At 44.4% G+C, this 16,971-nt stretch overlaps 1 protein-coding gene and 1 long non-coding RNA gene across 6 annotated transcripts in view; one reads left to right on the forward strand and one right to left on the reverse strand.

Annotated features, from left to right (window-relative positions):
- The window catches only part of LOC310826577 (uncharacterized protein), a 51,262-nt gene that overhangs the window by 24,495 nt on the left and 9,796 nt on the right, over positions 1 to 16,971 (reverse strand). The gene's annotated exons all lie outside the window — the stretch shown is intronic.
- The window catches only part of LOC310826606, a 230,649-nt gene continuing 227,575 nt past the window's right edge, over positions 13,898 to 16,971 (forward strand). The window contains exon 1 of the long non-coding RNA XR_014555883.1: positions 13,898 to 14,125. This is a non-coding gene — a long non-coding RNA (uncharacterized lncRNA). The remainder of the gene's footprint in view (positions 14,126 to 16,971) is intronic.

Here is a 16,971-nt window from a genome sequence, read left to right on the forward strand (position 1 = left end):
GGCTGCAGGAGCTTCTACTAGGGATAACGGACACAGGTATAGCAAGAGAAGATCAGAAAATATTCCTTTATGCCACAGGAGCAGCAAGGATCCTAATTGCTAAAAACTGGGAAAAAGAAACTGTGACAACAAAAAAGGAATGGCAAGACAAACTGTTAGAGTATATTGAACTGGCTAGATTAACAGAGGCAATTAGAGATCACACTAGACAAGAGTTTCAAAAAGCATGGGGGAACGGGACGATGCGACGGGACGAGGAGGAGGAATGAGGCCAGGGAGAGGCTGGCGCTGCAGCAAAAGGCTGCTGAACACGCCCCCTCCACGACACCTGGTTGGGTGGCCACCGGGGGGCGTGAGCGCCAGCCAGGTGAGCTGGAGGCAGGGGGCAATGCCCCCTGCTGGGCGGCGCTCGGGCTCCCGCCCACAACCACTCCCCTCTCTTCCAGGGAGGAGAGTCTTTCACAAAACAGTGCCCTAAAATACATACCTGGACTTGTTTCGATTAATGTCTGCAGGAGACTTTGTGGATATTTAAGTTATAATTAGAAAAATCTTAATAATTATTCATCAAATTTCCTTTTCTGTATATACTGTAATGTTTTACTGCTGCTATGGCCATTGGCTAATGTGAATAAAGTTTTATCTTATTGATATTCATAAAGGAAACAGTTTATAAGAAGTAAATAAGGAGGCCAGATACAGGACAAAGGAAGTCTTTTATTTCGTTGTTTGTATTGTTGTATGTTATGCTCACTGTATGTTATGTTCATGTTTAATGAGGTTGGATTGTGTTTTGGGGGTGGGGGTTTATGTTGTAAATAAAATTCCAATAAAAATTATTTTAAAATAATAAAAAGAAGAAGCCGTGCTTTGGTTTCTAAACATTTTGGAAGTCAAACGGACTTCCGAACGGATTCCATTCAACTTCCAAGGTATGACTGTAGTAGGTCACATCCACTCCTCGCTTTTTGTTAAGGGTGCTGAAAGCTGTTAGGAGTCCCCTCACAGAGCTACAAGTCCCATTACTCTTACCAAACAAGAGTTTCCAGGACTCTAGGTTCTTTCGGGGAAGCCAAAGTTGTATAAATGGCTTTTAAGGTTTGGTAGAGTATGCTGTATATTGTCTTCCTCCTTATTTAACTTATATGCAGAATTCATCATGCGAAAGGCTGGGCTGGATGAATCCCAAACCGGAATTAAGATTGCTGGAAGAAACATCAACAACCTCAGATATGCAAATGACACAACCTTGATGGCAAAAGTGAGGAGGAATTAAAGAACCTTTTAATGAGGGTGAAAGAGGAGAGCGCAAAATATGGTCTGAAGCTCAACATAAAAAAAACTAAGATCATGGCCACTGGGCCCATCGCCTCCTGACAATTAGAAGGGGAAGAAATGGAGGCAGTGAGAGATTTTACTTTCTTGGGCTTCATGATCACTGCAGATGGTGACAGCAGTCACAAAATTAAAAGACGCCTTCTTCTTGGGAGAAAAGCAATGACAAACCTAGACAGCATCTTAAAAAGCAGAGACATCACCTTGCCGACAAAGGTCCATACAGTTAAAGCTATGGTTTTCCCAGTAATGATGTATGAAAGTGAGAGCTGGACCATAAAGAAGGCTGGTCGCCGAAGAATTGATGCTTTTGAATTATGGTGCTGGAGGAGACTCTTGAGAATCCCATGGACTGCAAAAAGATCAAACCTATCCATTCTGAAGGAAATCAGCCCTGAGTGCTCACTGGAAGGACAGATCGTGAAGCTGAGGCTCCAATTCTTTGGCCACCTCATGAGAAGAGAAGACTCCCTGGAAAAGACCCTGATGTTGGGAAAGATGGAGGGCACACGGAGAAGGGGAAGACAGAGGACAAGATGGTTGGACAGTGTTCTCAAAGCTACAAACATGAGTCTGACCAAACTGCGGGAGGCAGTGGAAGACAGGAGTGCCTGGCGTGCTCTGGTCCATGGGGTCACGAAGACTCGGACACGACTAAACAACAACAACAAGTGTTGCCATATCTCAAAAAGTGAAAATCCAGACAGAAAAGTTGTTGGACTTTCTTGGGCAAAGTTGTTGAGCAAAATCTCGAACAAATTTGAAGAAATTTGAAGTTTCTGAGCTATTCTTAAGAGAAATTCACTAAAACAGCACTGCCAACATGGGTCTAAATCTGGCCCTGGTTGTGCCCCACATTTGCTGTGGATGTGTGTGCTTGTACTCATGAGTGGTGTACTGTTTTAGAAAAACAAATAAAAATGATTCACTAACCACTTCCGTCGACACCACCACAGACATGAAAATTAAAACAGAAGGGGGAAAAGAAGCCCGGCAATGCAGATTTCCAAGTAAAATGCACAATACATCATGGGGTGTCTAGTTCATCCAGAAATACGAAGCATATTTATGTGACTGAAAACTGTATTTGCATCCACCAGTTCTGTTGCTTCATTATTCCTCAGGAGCTGAAGGTGAGGAAAACGCAGGACATTATTGCCTAATAATAACTTCTTTTTTCTCTTTTTTTCCCCCTTTGGCAAGAAAGGCATTATCCATTTGGGGAAAGCTATTGTCAGAATTCTCAAGTAAAAAGAGCCTCTTCTGAATCACACTGAAGAAGAAACTATCTTTGAATAAGGGGGAAAGAAGGATCAGCCCTTAAGCTATTGTCTTTTACTAGCCAGCCTGGAACCTGCCTCCTTCCCTCCGATTCCTCGCTACCACATTCAAGAAACACTATTTAAAAAAGGAGACGACTATCCACCTCAAGGTTTAGTACCTGGAGATGTATCCGATGAAGCAGGTTTGTATACAGGGCCTTTCTGAAAACAGCACAACAACAATCAAACAGGTTTTACTTCCTCAACTAGGGCTTGTGTACATGCCATCTATTTAAAACACATTCTTTCCTTCAAATAATTCTGGTCCCTCCAGCTTGCAAGGGATTACTGGGAACTGCAACTCTGCGAAGGGCAAATGACGGTGCCTAGAACTCTTTGAGGGAAAGGATAGGCTTCAAACTGAGAAGATCCATAACTGAGATCCATAACCATTTGGGGGTGCCAAATGTTGGCTTTGCACAGGGCACTGTGGCGTTCGTATGGAGCCCCCGGTCGTCTCATGGACTATTGACCCGTACACCACTAATCCGCTGCCACCAACCAGGTCCTCCCTGGTAAAATTACTTCAGTCTCAGTCAGCTTCTCAATTAATAAAGAAGAGGGTACTTTATTTCAGACACAAACAAAACTTTTACAGCATTCCAAACGTTGTTGCTCTTTACTTTCTTAGTCTTATTTTCCTCTCTCTATCTCTTCTACCTCCCTACACTCAAGAACCCCCTGCCCTAACTGTCTCTCTATTACCAACTGCCTTTCCCAACCAACCAACCCACTAAATCCAACTAAAGCCAACTACCCACCAACAACTCCCAACGAACTCCTCCTGAACTCCCCGAACTGGTTTTATAGTCCTACTGACTCCATCCCCCTGGGTCCTGGCTGGGCAACCTGGTTAACTATTTCCCCTCCAGCACTCTCTCATGTATGTTAACGTCACAGGCGCCATATTGGAAAAGGTTACCAAAGCCTGCCTTTGTCTACGTCCAGGCCTTCAGATAATGCTGAGGGGAAGATTTCGTGGCGCAACTACCCTCCAAAGGGGCTGTTTCATATCAGGAAGCCCAGGAAGCCAGTGGCACTTAAAACTGCTGGGGAAATATTTGATGGAAATAAAATATCACATGCCACTGGCAATCACCTCACAGCAATAAGGTAAGCTCCACCCCACACCTACCAAAATTATGAAGTCCAGGTTCCTAATACAGTAATTGCTGGAAGTGTAAACAGGTATATGGATATTTTTCCCCATGTGTGGTGGGCTTGTAAGAAAGCGAGGTTATATGGGGAACTGATACATGACGATATAAAAAACATGTTTAAAATGAGTACAGTCATACCTTGGTTTTCGAACAGCTTAGTTCTCAAACGTTTTGGCTCCCGAATGCTGCAAACCCAGAAGTGACTGTTCTGGTTTGCGAACTATTTTGGGAAGCCAAATGTCCGGCGGCGCTTTCGCATTTTTCGATTGGTTGCCAGAGCTTCCTGTAGCCAATCAGAAGCCACGTTTGGATTTCTGAAAGTTTTGGAAGTCGAATGGACTTCCAGAATGGATTCCGTTCGACTTCCAAGGTACAACTTTGTATCAAAAAGGCCCAAAGCATTTCTGATAGGGATTATCGGGGCCAAAATTCCACCAAAAAAAGTTTACAGTTTATATATGTAATAACAGCAGCTAAGATTTTATAGGTGTAGAAATGGAAGAAAGAAGAAGTTCCAACCAAAGAAGAATGGATAAGTAAGATAATGGACTATGCAGAACTGGCGAAATTAAGAGAGTCTAATGATGATTGTTTTATGGAAGAATGGATGTCTTTTCTGAACTATTTGAAGAAATATTATAGTAGAGTGAACTCGCAAGTAGGGCTTGAGCTATGAGCAACAGAAGTGATTAGATTATCATATTGAGGTTATGATTTGCTAGACAGAGGATAGGGTGCAGCAGAAAAGAAGAAAAAACAACTCCATGGAGAAAGGGGTAGGAAGTCAAAGAAGAGAGAGACGAAATTGTATAATGACTGTATATGTTAAGAATGTTGAAACTTAATAAAATATGTGGAAGCAAGAAGAAATACCAACAAAAGAAGAATGGCAGACGAAATTAATGGACTACGCAGAATTGGACAAAATGACAGGAAGGATTCGAAAACTGTGGGACCAGAGATTTACAGAAGATTGGAAGAAATATACAAACTATTTGAAGAGCTACTGTAATCACCAAATTACGCTAGTAGGACTACAAGATGTTTTGTAAGGAGGAATATATGAAATATTGCAAAGAAGAGAGACGTTAGGAGATTTAAATGTAATAGTGAAAGTAAGAAATGTAAATCAAGTGAAAAAGATTGGAAAATTTTCAGATGTGATTGATGGAAGTAAAAACAATTGTATAAGATATAAAAGTATGTTTAATAATTGTTGAAAATGATATGCTGAAATATATATATATATATATATATATATATATATATATATATATATACACAGTGGTGCCTCGCAAGACGAAATTAATTCGTTCCGCAAGTCTTTTCGTCTTGCGAGTTTTTCGTCTTGCGAAGCACGGTTTCCCATAGGAATGCATTAAAAATCAATTAATGCGTTCCTATGGAAACCGCCTTCAGACCAGGTCCGGGGACAGTCTGTCCCCCGACCTCTTCTGAAGGCCGGTGGGGGGCGAAAGTCTTTGCTCCCCCCCCCCCCGCCTGCCTTCCCGGGACAGCGGAGACTTCTCCGCTGTCCCGGGGCGGTCTTAAAATGCTGGCGGGCGGCAGCGAAGCCTTCGCTGCTGTCCCCCAGCATTTTAAAAGCCCCTGGGACAGCGGAGACTTCCCGGGGCGATTTTAAAATGCTGGCGGGCAGCAGCGCTGCCGCCCGCCAGCATTTTAAGATCACCCCAGACAGCGGAGAAGTCCTCCGCTGTCCCGGGGTTTTAAAAATGCTGGTGGGCGGCAGCGAAGGCTTCGCGGGCAGCAGCGCTGCCGCCCGCCAGCATTTTAAGATCACCCCAGACAGCGGAGACTTCTCCGCTCCCTCTTCTGAAGGCCGGTGGGGGGCGAAAGTCTTTGCTCCCCCCCCCCCGCCGCCTGCCTTCAAAAGCCATCCGGGATAGCGGGAAGCGCTTCCCTGCTATCCCGGACTAATTTTAAAATGCTGGCGGTGGGGAGCAAAGCCTTTCGGCCCCCGCCGGCCTTCCTGGACCTCTTCTGAAGGCCGGAGGGGGGGGAAAGGCTTTGCTCCCCACCGCTAGCATTTAAAAGAGGTCCCCGGAGATTTCCCTATGGGCTTTCTTCTTGCGAAGCAAGCCCATAGGGAAATTCGTTTTGCGAAGCGCCTCCAAAACGGAAAACCCTTTCGTCTAGCGGGTTTTTCGTCTTGCGAGGCCTTCGTCTTGCGGGGCACCACTGTATATATATATATATATATATATATATATGCAGGTTTTGGTGTCCTCGGGTGTCTTCCCGTGTAAAAGTTGGGGTGTCTAGGCGATGTTTCGACGAGGTCTCACTCGTCATCTTCAGGCTGGTGCTTTCGGCTTCTTGTTACTGGAACAGAGCGGGATCTCAATGTTTGAGTTCCTATAAATACTGTAGAGGGGGTGTGGTGTCTAGCCTCCAATGTTCTGGGCAGAGAGGAAGTTCCCAGGCTAGTGTGCCTTTTCTTCTTTTGTTCCTTAATTACTTGAGAGATACCTTGAGTGATTTCTTGAGTGATATCCTGAGTACCACTTAGGTGGGTCATTAGGTGTGGATTAGTTGCTAAAGTCTTTGTGTCTTGACCTCTTGAACTTTGTGAAGAGTTTTCCTGAGAAGATGGCTGTATTGCACTTAGTTGTGCTTTGGCTTGGCTTCGTGTATAGGGGCGAGCTGTGGTTTTGTGGCTTGTGTCAGCCAGATCTGTGTAGGGATTGCAGGGGGGTGCAGCATCCGGAGGTGCCACCATGGATTGGCTACTGGATGGTGTCAGTAATTCATCTGTGGAGAGGGTCTGGGTTTGGGTCTGGTGTGGTTGATTGGTGTTGGCGTTCTGTGTGCCTCTGGATCTGGTGTCAGTTTTTGTGGAGAGGGCTAATTTCCAGATGTCTGGCAAGCGGGATGTGTCGTCACGCTTGTTCATGTTGTGAGGGTGTTTCTCTATCTCGATGGCTTCCATGATTATTCTCTTGTGGTGATGTTCCGTGTTAAAGAGCAATTTGGAATCTGCAAAATTAATTTCGTGTCCTGTTTCTTTCATGTGTTGGAAAAGAGAGGAAGTTTTTTCTTCTTTTTTGACGGCATTCTTGTGTTCTGCGATACGTGCATTTATTCGTCTGTTTGTTGCACGTATCGCAGAACACAAGAATGCCGTCAAAAAAGAAGAAAAAACTTCCTCTCTTTTCCAACACATGAAAGAAACAGGACACGAAATTAATTTTGCAGATTCCAAATTGCTCTTTAACATGGAACATCACCACAAGAGAATAATCATGGAAGCCATCGAGATAGAGAAACACCCTCACAACATGAACAAGCGTGACGACACATCCCGCTTGCCAGACATCTGGAAATTAGCCCTCTCCACAAAAACTGACACCAGATCCAGAGGCACACAGAACGCCAACACCAATCAACCACACCAGACCCAAACCCAGACCCTCGCCACAGATGAATTACTGACACCATCCAGTAGCCAATCCATGGTGGCACCTCCGGATGCTGCACCCCCCTGCAATCCCTACACAGATCTGGCTGACACAAGCCACAAAACCACAGCTCGCCCCTATACACGAAGCCAAGCCAAAGCACAACTAAGTGCAATACAGCCATCTTCTCAGGAAAACTCTTCACAAAGTTCAAGAGGTCAAGACACAAAGACTTTAGCAACTAATCCACACCTAATGACCCACCTAAGTGGTACTCAGGATATCACTCAAGAAATCACTCAAGGTATCTCTCAAGTAATTAAGGAACAAAAGAAGAAAAGGCACACTAGCCTGGGAACTTCCTCTCTGCCCAGAACATTGGAGGCTAGACACCACACCCCCTCTACAGTATTTATAGGAACTCAAACATTGAGATCCCGCTCTGTTCCAGTAACAAGAAGCCGAAAGCACCAGCCTGAAGATGACGAGTGAGACCTCGTCGAAACGTCGCCTAGACACCCCAACTTTTACACGGGAAGACACCCGAGGACACCAAAACCTGCATTCCTGTACCCGTGAAAATCTACGAAAGCATATATATATATATATATATATATATATATATATATATATATATAAATATGATTGAATAAATACTATGAAGTGAGGAAGGGCTTGAGCTCATTGGCAAAGCACCTGCCTTGAATGCATAAGATCTCGGGTTTGGTTTTCAAGTAGGGTTGAGAAGCACTCTTGCCCAAAGCCCTGGACAGCTGCTGCCAGTCAGTGTAGGCTCAGCGGTGGAGCATATGCCTGCGCTGCCCAGGGTGGGTGAGCTCCTGAGGGGGCGTGGCACAGAGGGTGCCCTCCCAGGTGTGGGATAGCTGCTCGGGTGCCCAGAGTGGCGTGCGCCTTGCAGCTGGGGGTGGAGCAAGCCACTCACAGGGGCGGAGCGAGCAACCCATGGCAAACATTCAGTGCACCGCCTGCCCGTGACTCCCAAGCCTCCCCCAAGCTGTCAAAATGAAGGGGGAAGGGGGGAATGCCGCCGGCAAAGTGGCGCAGCTCCCCCCCCTTACCCCGACGGCTCAGGGTAGGCCTGGGAGTCGTGGGCTGGCGGGCGGTGCAACGAACTTCTCGCCCCTCAGCAAGAGCCCCCAGGGCAGCCCGCCCCCACTGCCCCCTTCTTACGCCACTGCGTAGGCCATCTTGAGCTAGCAGTGGGCTGACTCCGTGAAACATCTTTCCGTGTTCCAAAAGAGGCAGAAAAAAGTGAAGAAGCATCGGGTATTTCTGCAGAGCACTGCTTTTTTAGTGGGGAAAAAGAGGAAATGTTGCTGCATGCCATTCCTCTCCAGCAGCCACACAGAAATGAGCAGCGTTTGTATACTATGTTCAGCAATGTTTATGGCAGGCCAAGGGCAATGATTTAGCATCTGCCTGAATGTTTACCCATTCAGATAGCAGTTCAGAAGGCGGACACGTGCCCAATGAGTCAACAAACTCTTTTGAACTGGCAGGGTTCTGTGAATCTTTGTCATCTTTTTTTCTAGGCAATCGTGTAAATAAAGATTTAAGATTGTTCTCTCCAGGAGGTGGACTCACACAGGTTTCACAGAGAAACAAGGCTCCTTTGGGTGTTAAAACAGATGAAGGCAGGTCTTATTTTTCACACTTCTCTCTCTTACACGCTCCTCCCCTAGGAATGGGGGAAATGGTCAATTTTGGGTTTTTTCTCATTGTTCTAATCAGTTTTCTCATTGTTCTAATCAGTTTTCCACATTTCCACATCAGTTTAAGCACTTATCAGCATTTTAGTGCAAATGTACCCTAATATACATGCCAGTGTGCAATTTTGCTTAATAACACATATTTTTCAAAGCAAATTTTCCTGACTTAATGCATTTTTGTATGTTAATAATAATAATAATAATTAATTATTATTATTATTATTATTATTATTATTATTATTATTATTATTATTATTATTTATTTATACCCTGCCCATCTGGATGGGTTTCCCCTGCCACTCTGGGCGGCTTCCAACAAAATATTAAAAATACAATACAACATCAAACATTAAAAACGTCCCTAAACAGGGACTGCCTTCAGATGTCTTGATAGGAGGGTGTTCCACAGGGCGGGCACCACCACCGAGAAGGCCCTCTGCCTGGTTCCCTGTAACTTCACTTCTCGTAGTGAGGGAACCGCCAGAAGGCCCTCGGAGTTGGACCTCAGTGTCCAGGCAGAACTATGGGGGTGGAGATGCTCCTTCAGGTATACTGGATCGAGGCCGTTTAGGGCTTTCACGATCAGCACCAACATTTTGAATTGTGCTCGGAAACATACTGGGAGCCAATGTAGGTCTTTCAGGACTGGTGTTATGTGATCTCGGCGGCCACTCCCAGTCATCACTCCCATAACCCTGTGATACGATTTTATTTAAGCACATTACTCACTGGAGAACTGCATTGCAAAATTCAGAGATGTGTGAATGTCTGAAGGATGTTTCTTAAATTGTTTCGGGTGCAAATTAGGTAGGCACACCTTTAAACAGGAACTGAATCAAATTTGTCTGTCCTCCCTGCTTTCACCATGCTATAGGTATACTTCCCCATATTGCAATTCCATGCAAGATTGCAGCTCTACCGGTGGAGCTGACTGCAGAGGTCTTTCCAACTGGATTACCATCCTCTCTACAATCGAGTGGGAAAGTCATACATGATAGGCCCTGGCTGCATCGATTCCCAGTTGTGATTGTCACTCATATTCCCTAGGAGTGCTGTGACAATGCACTGGGTGTGAGAAGCAGGGGCTGAATGAGAAGCCATCCTACTAGGTTGAGCAAAGTGAAGCACGCTTGTCAGCTAGTGGTGGTTCAGTCCTGCTGCATTGTCTTCATGTGCCTGTTCAGTGCACCCCTCGCCAATGATGAACCATGCGCTTCTGCTGATGTCACAAATTACCATATTTTTCTGTGTATAAGACTAAGTGTCAAAAATTAGGGGGTGTCTTTCCATCTTATAGATGGAAAAATACAATACATCTGTTGATTGACTGGTGGGCATGGTTTAGGGAAATGGCCTTGTGGGCAAAAATGGACCTCCTTACAGGCCAAGACTGGCCTACAGCCCAGAGGTTCCCCACTCCTGTAACTGGGATAATGTTCTCTGAATGTTGGTTTCCCTACATAAGGTTTCAGAGGGGGGTAAACCCTTTCTCCCCACTCCCTTTCAAAATACAGTTACGTTCGCCACATTTTCATAAGAGCTATTTTTTATATTAATATTTTATCAAAGGGATTCAATTTATAAAAAGATAGAGTGAGAAAATGAAAGAAAAAAGTGAGTGAGAATGAAATATATATATATACTGTTACATTACCATGCATTAATATATAGATGCGTATATTCTTGTTATCCTGATACACATATAATTGTCAGTAACCTAACATATTCTGTCTAAACTCCTCCCAAATATCATCATCTTTATCCAAAGAAAGTCTATAAGCTGCTCATTCCCCCACTTCTGTACTAGGATAATTTTCTTTGAATGTTGGTTTCCATAAATAAGGTTTCAGAATGGGGCGAAAACCCTTCCTCCTGGCTTCCTTTCAAAATTCTGTTCCGCTCGCTCCATTTTGATAAGAGCTATTAACCGACAACTTTCCTCTGAATTTTCTCCTCATAAACATTGAACTCAAAAGGCCCATCAATATTAGCAATCCCACGGAAAGGTATTCTCTCCTGCTGGGCTTCAAAAATCATTACTGAACTATAATTTCCGAAAAGGAAGAGATCAGTCATTGTTTGGAAATGAGCCTGCTAAAGAGTAAACAAAATCATTAAGCTGGTACGTGGAATGAGAATACCTTCTTCTTCATCATCATATTGCTCACCCGAAGAAAATGACAGAGTTTCAGTCCCTATTGCTACTGACAAGACCCAACCCCAAAGGTACTGCCAAGGCAATGTAATTATTATTCTACAAGGATTGGTTGGGGAGAGAAGATTATTATGCTCATAATTGTTTATTTTCTTCTCTAGGGGTGGTTATAAGAGGTGCAACTTGCCGTGGCAGAAATTCAACTTACAGAACCATACTGGAAAAATGAACATCACTATCACAACCTTTAAAAAGGGGGTGTGGGGTGTGAAAATAAGAATTATGGGCCAATTCACACTTTGGGTAGAAAGTGTTCTACTTATGGAAGGGCTTTTGATCTGGCAGAAGAGGCGGTTGAGGTGATTTTTTTGCTCATTGCCCTGGGAAGTAACCATCACCTCAGCCTTCCCCTTTGTTCTGAAATGTTCCCTAACTTTCTGACACTGATATTTGCCAAGAGGAGACCAGGAGCTGCAAAGAATATTTGAGTCCCTTTATGAATCTCTTCCCATAAGGTATCTCAGAGTGGTTTTGCTGTGAGGTAAAGACATCGGCAATAAAATGCACAACAAACAATTCCATATGCACACAACTGCTCATTCAATTCAGATGCAGACTGGGAGAAAGGGAAACTTTCCGTGGGCATTCAGAAACCAGGTGAAACCTTTTTGAAATGATCTGTGATTTTATTTATTAATTGTTTCTTAGAAAACCCAAACCACTGCTTGCGTATTATGAATGTTTTACTCGCCTGGTTTTATTCTTCTCCCTCTTGGAAAAGCTCAGACTGTGTGTTGTTTTACGGTATTGTTTTATTGTATTGTATGTTACCATTTTATGTAGGTGAGACGCCCAGAGAACAAGGCAGTCCTTATACAAATAACAAGCAACTACCAATGAAAATAAACGTGCCCTCATCATGCTTCATGAGAATGCAGATGGCTGGGTACTGAAAGTTGAAATCCTGTGCAAATATATATTGCTTCTTCATTTAAGCAAAATATATGGGTCGTTTCTTTATGCCTTCGCTTTGCTCCCACAAAGAGGGAGCATGTCAGCTTGCTGCAAAGCCTCACTCCCTCTACTGCAGGCGTGGGGGAGTTTTTTTAGTTCAAGGGGCCACATCCCAATCCTTTTGGTTCCAGGGGCCACATAGTGTGCTTTCAAACTGACGTGCAGAGATGCTCTGCGTTGGCCTGACTGTCAGGACTTCAAAATGCAGTTGCATAAGGGCCCATGATGTTCTTTGAACCTCCAGTTTTTTAAGTTTCACAAAGCACTGTGGGGCTGTTTGAAAGCCCTTTAGCAAACAGCCCACATGGCTACGCATGCATGTTTCCAGCATCAAGCTCATCCCCCATCAGCTGACATCACCATCCACTGAAATGATGGCAGCTGATTGGCAGATGGATGTGGGTCTTTTTAATGGTACCATAGTTTGAATGCCTATGTCTTGTGAATGCCTTGTGAAGTAGAGATAATAGAAACTGTGGGGCATGTCTTACTGTACTGTTCCTTCTATTGTGATATCCGCCGCCATTTTATTAATCCAATTTTACAAAGAATACCAGGAAAAATTGAAGTGTTTTATAGTGACTATCTTTTGGCTCACCAGTTTCCGGAGATTACTGCTAAGATAGCTAGTTTTTGTGTGACAGCAATAGCTTGCCAGCGCAGGATCCTGTCTTGATTTTTAAAATTATTAACACTTTATGTTGTTTTTTATCATTTTAATTATTTTATATTTCTGATTTAAAAAAGATTTTACATTGTTTTTAATTCTACATTTCATAGTATATGTCAGGGAACTGCCATCGGAGCCAGAGGGAGAGGGAGGGCTCCAGAGGGGTTCCGGAGAGCGTCCCGGGAGGGAGAGAAGCAGCCCATCTTCTGGGGAAGGAATTCAGCGTAGCACCAGTGAAGAAGGGGGGCAGATGGGGGAATCGGCGAGGTGGCTCCATGACTCCTCGCTGGAGACCAGCGGGGAGAGCACGGGTCCTCCGCTGCCCACACCCTCCCTGCGCAGAAGGCTTCCGGAAGTTCAAGAAATGCCCACTGACGGATTCTGCCAGCGATTGAGACAGCCACGGGTGAGTGGCTGTCCAGACAGAAAGGGTTCACCCAGGTAACCCAGCCAGGTGTGGCGTCGATTTACGCACGAGCAACCCTTAGAACCATTACAGTATACTTAATGTATTATATTGTGTTTTATGTGCTCTGTTTTCTTCCTACCTTCTCTACTGGTTATTGACATCTCTCTCTCTCTCTCTCCATTTGTCTTGCCAAATGCAAGGTGATTCTTTTAAAATGAGATTCAGAAGCAATACCAAACACAAGTGAGCGAGCAGATTAAAGATTTTATTCTAATCAGCAAGCAACATATACATACCAAGCAAGCACTTCAATCTGCCACTTGGAAGCTGCCAAGAAGTGGCGAAGTGACTCCCCAGGCAGCTTCAGTTTGCATGGCCCTGCAGCGGATCAGTCCATGCACGAAATTCAAAGAAAACTGTGCTCAAAACCATCTGATTTACCCCTAGCTAGTTTGAGTGGCTTGCCCAACTGGCTACGTGCATTCATAAGTCATCCCCTCCAAATGCCTCACTTTCTCCAAACGATGTCCAGCATCGAAAAAGGCGCCCAGCACTATCACTTCCTTCCAACAGATTAGGACATGAAAGGCTGCTCTCAGCCATCAAAGAACTTAACAAGACATAGGGAGGGGGAAGGAAGAGGAGGCATGAAGGGTAACCATGTCAAATCACTAACTCCTCAATATACCGTATTTTTTGCTCTATAAGACTCACTTTTTCCCTCCTAAAAAGTAAGGGGAAATGTGTGTGCGTCTTATGGAGCGAATGCAGGCTGCGCAGCTATCCCAGAAGCCAGAACAACAAGAGGGATTGCTGCTTTCACTGCGCAGCGATCCCTCTTGCTGTTCTGGCTTCTGAGATTCAGAATATTTTTTTTCTTGTTTTCCTCCTCCAAAAACTAGGTGCGTCTTGTGGACTGGTGCGTCTTATAGAGCGAAAAATACGGTACAATTATCTTCTGGATAGATTGCCCATACCCCATTGGGCAAAGTGGACCTTCTGGCAGGCCAAGATTTCAGTTTACACAAAATAGCAGAAACTCAACCAGGGTTTCAACCTGGTGTCATTTTTAGTCCTAGCTGAAGATGCTGGTGATGGAGCCTTCTACATGCCAAACAGATGCACTTACCATTGCATCATGTCCCTTCTTCATTTTGCATCCGGTCTATTAGACTGTCAGGTTCTTCAGTAAGGATCTATTTTGCTTTAAGCTCATTGCTCAGTTTCATTTTAAATACTTAACAATAGTATTTTCCCTCGGGTGTCGCTTTAGTTTGTGCAGATAAACTTATGGGACCTTCAAAGATGGCTCCTTTTGATTCCAGATCTTACCAAGATCTGGGAAGCTGAAATGTATGATAATAGTTTCCAAGGCGTTCTAACGCTGGGGGAAGAACTCTCGCGAAAATGTATCTCAGCAGTGGTTTTGCAAATCAAAGGAGGTACGCACTTCGCAAAAGGATTTTAAAACACGTTTGTACAGGGATAATGGTGGGAGCAAATAGAATGAAAGTTGGAGGTGGATCAAGAGAGAAATTGCTTTTATTCACCAACAGAACAACTTCAGTCAGATCTTGAACAAAATGGGAGAAAAGAAAAGGTGACGAGGAGAGGTGAGGGGAATTGAGGACAAAGCGGAGGAAAGCTGTGCGATGAATCTTGAGCAGATCTCAAGAAGTTGCAGTTTTAGAAATGGTAATGTGGGAAGCTTAAAAATCTTCCTTTCTTTTTTTAATTCGTTGATGGTGGTAATAACATTGTGTTCCTGGTTTTGATCATTGGAATAAAATCCTAGGGGAGGAAGCAGCCTCTGTTTAGCCTCTGCATCCACAGAAACTGCAAAAACACCAAAAACAATAAAACAGGAAGCAGAACATCTGTTAAAGTTTGGAGGAAGAATTGAATGGGCTGGATATTGTGGTTTGTCCTTTCTAAATCCTGATCCAAAGATCTCTGATGGGAGTGTGAAATCAACCAGAGCCCTCTTCAGCCATGCCACTGTGTTTGGCTCCTCCCCGGGTTCTTCCCCACATCCTGACGCCACGTATGTGATGTTGGCCCCCCATAATCGCCCTCATAAGCTGGTGCCTCAGGTGCAAGCCCCTCCACTTCCACTTCCACTTCCCCTTCTTTGTAGTCCCCCATGATAGTCGAATGATAAACTTCTGCAGCAGGAAACCTTCACTGTTTAGGAGAGTTCCTGTGTGTTTTAGGACCCTGATTGTAGGAAGGGTAAGGGGACGTGGGTGGCGCTGTGGTCTAAACCACTGAGCCTCTTGGGCTTGCCAATCAGAAGGTCGGCGGTTTGAATCCCCATGACGGAGTGAGCTCCCGTTGCTCTGTCCCAGCTCCTGCCAACCTGGCAGTTTGAAAGCACAACATGGCTTTGAAAGCTCACTATGGGCTTTAAAGGTCAGCACCAACACTTTGGATTGTGCTCAGAAACGTACAGTGGTACCTCAGGTTAAGAACTTAATTCATCCTGGAGGTCCGTTCTTAACCTGAAACTGTTCTTAACCTGAAGCACCACTTTAGCTAATGGGGCCTCCCGCTGCCGCCGTGCCACCAGAGCATGATTTCTGTTCTCATCCTGAAGGAAAGTTCTTAACCCGAGGTACCATTTCTGGGTTAGTGGAGTCTGTAACCTGAAGCATCTGTAACCAGAAGTGTCTGTAACCCGAGGTACCACTGTACTGGGAGCCAATGTAGGTCTTTGAAGACCGGTGTTGTGATAGAAATCACAAACCTGACATTGGTTGTATATCCAAACCAAAGTTGCAAAGAAATAAACAGATCATCTGTTCCAATCCTCTTATAACCTAAACTGGGATATCCAATGTCTAAAGTACGCTGATGGGATGTCCAACCAATTTTGTCATTCAAAGCAGCCTGCATGTGAAGCAACATGATGGTGCCAACTTATTCTATCTTCAATTTGAAAGGAAAGTATAAAGCAGACTGAAGGTGATATCTTCCTGAGTCTTGTCAAGAAATATTTCATTGTGTATAAACGGGCATGTTGCCCACCAGCGCATTTATCCATTCATACATCCTTTGGTGGCCTGCTGTGTCCCCTCTCTCTCTCATTTGGGGAAGAGAAGTAGCAAAGGAAAATATACATTTGTGAACTGAAGGGTGAGTTAACTATTCCAGCCTCATAGGTTCCATGAGGGAAAAGAGTAGCATCAGTGTAACCAAAATTGACAGTTGCTATTTGTACCCATTGTCAATGGTCACGGTTTACTCCAAAGATTAAAATGGCAGCAGCATTCTCTCTTCCAAAACCATAAAAGTCAGCCATTATCTTGTACAGTGGTACCTCAGGTTACATACGCTTCAGGTTACAGATTCCGCTAACCCAGAAATATTACCTCGGGTTAAGAACTTTGCTTCAGGATGAGGACAGAAATCGTGCTCCGGCGGCACAGCAGCAGCAGGAGGCCCCATTAGCTAAAGTGGTGATTCAGGTTAAGAACAGTTTCAGGTTAAGAACGGACCCCCGGAACGAATTAAGTACTTAACCTGAGGTACCACTGTAAAGAAGACAGCACCAGGAACATAGAGAAGCATTTATATTAGCTGAACTGGAAATTCATTTAAGAGCCCCCAGGATAGCCAGGTCATTTAAGAGCCCCCAGGATAGCCAAATTCTTCAGTATGGAAATCAAGATGGAAAATCTTCAGTCCAGGAAAAACAGAATAGCCCCATTTTGCTGCTTCAGCAGCTTCTGTCTAGGAAGCCCCCAGTGCCTTCATT

Source organism: Podarcis gaigeae, assembly GCF_964106915.1.
Source record: "Podarcis gaigeae genome assembly, chromosome: 10".
NCBI lineage: Eukaryota > Metazoa > Chordata > Lepidosauria > Squamata > Lacertidae > Podarcis > Podarcis gaigeae.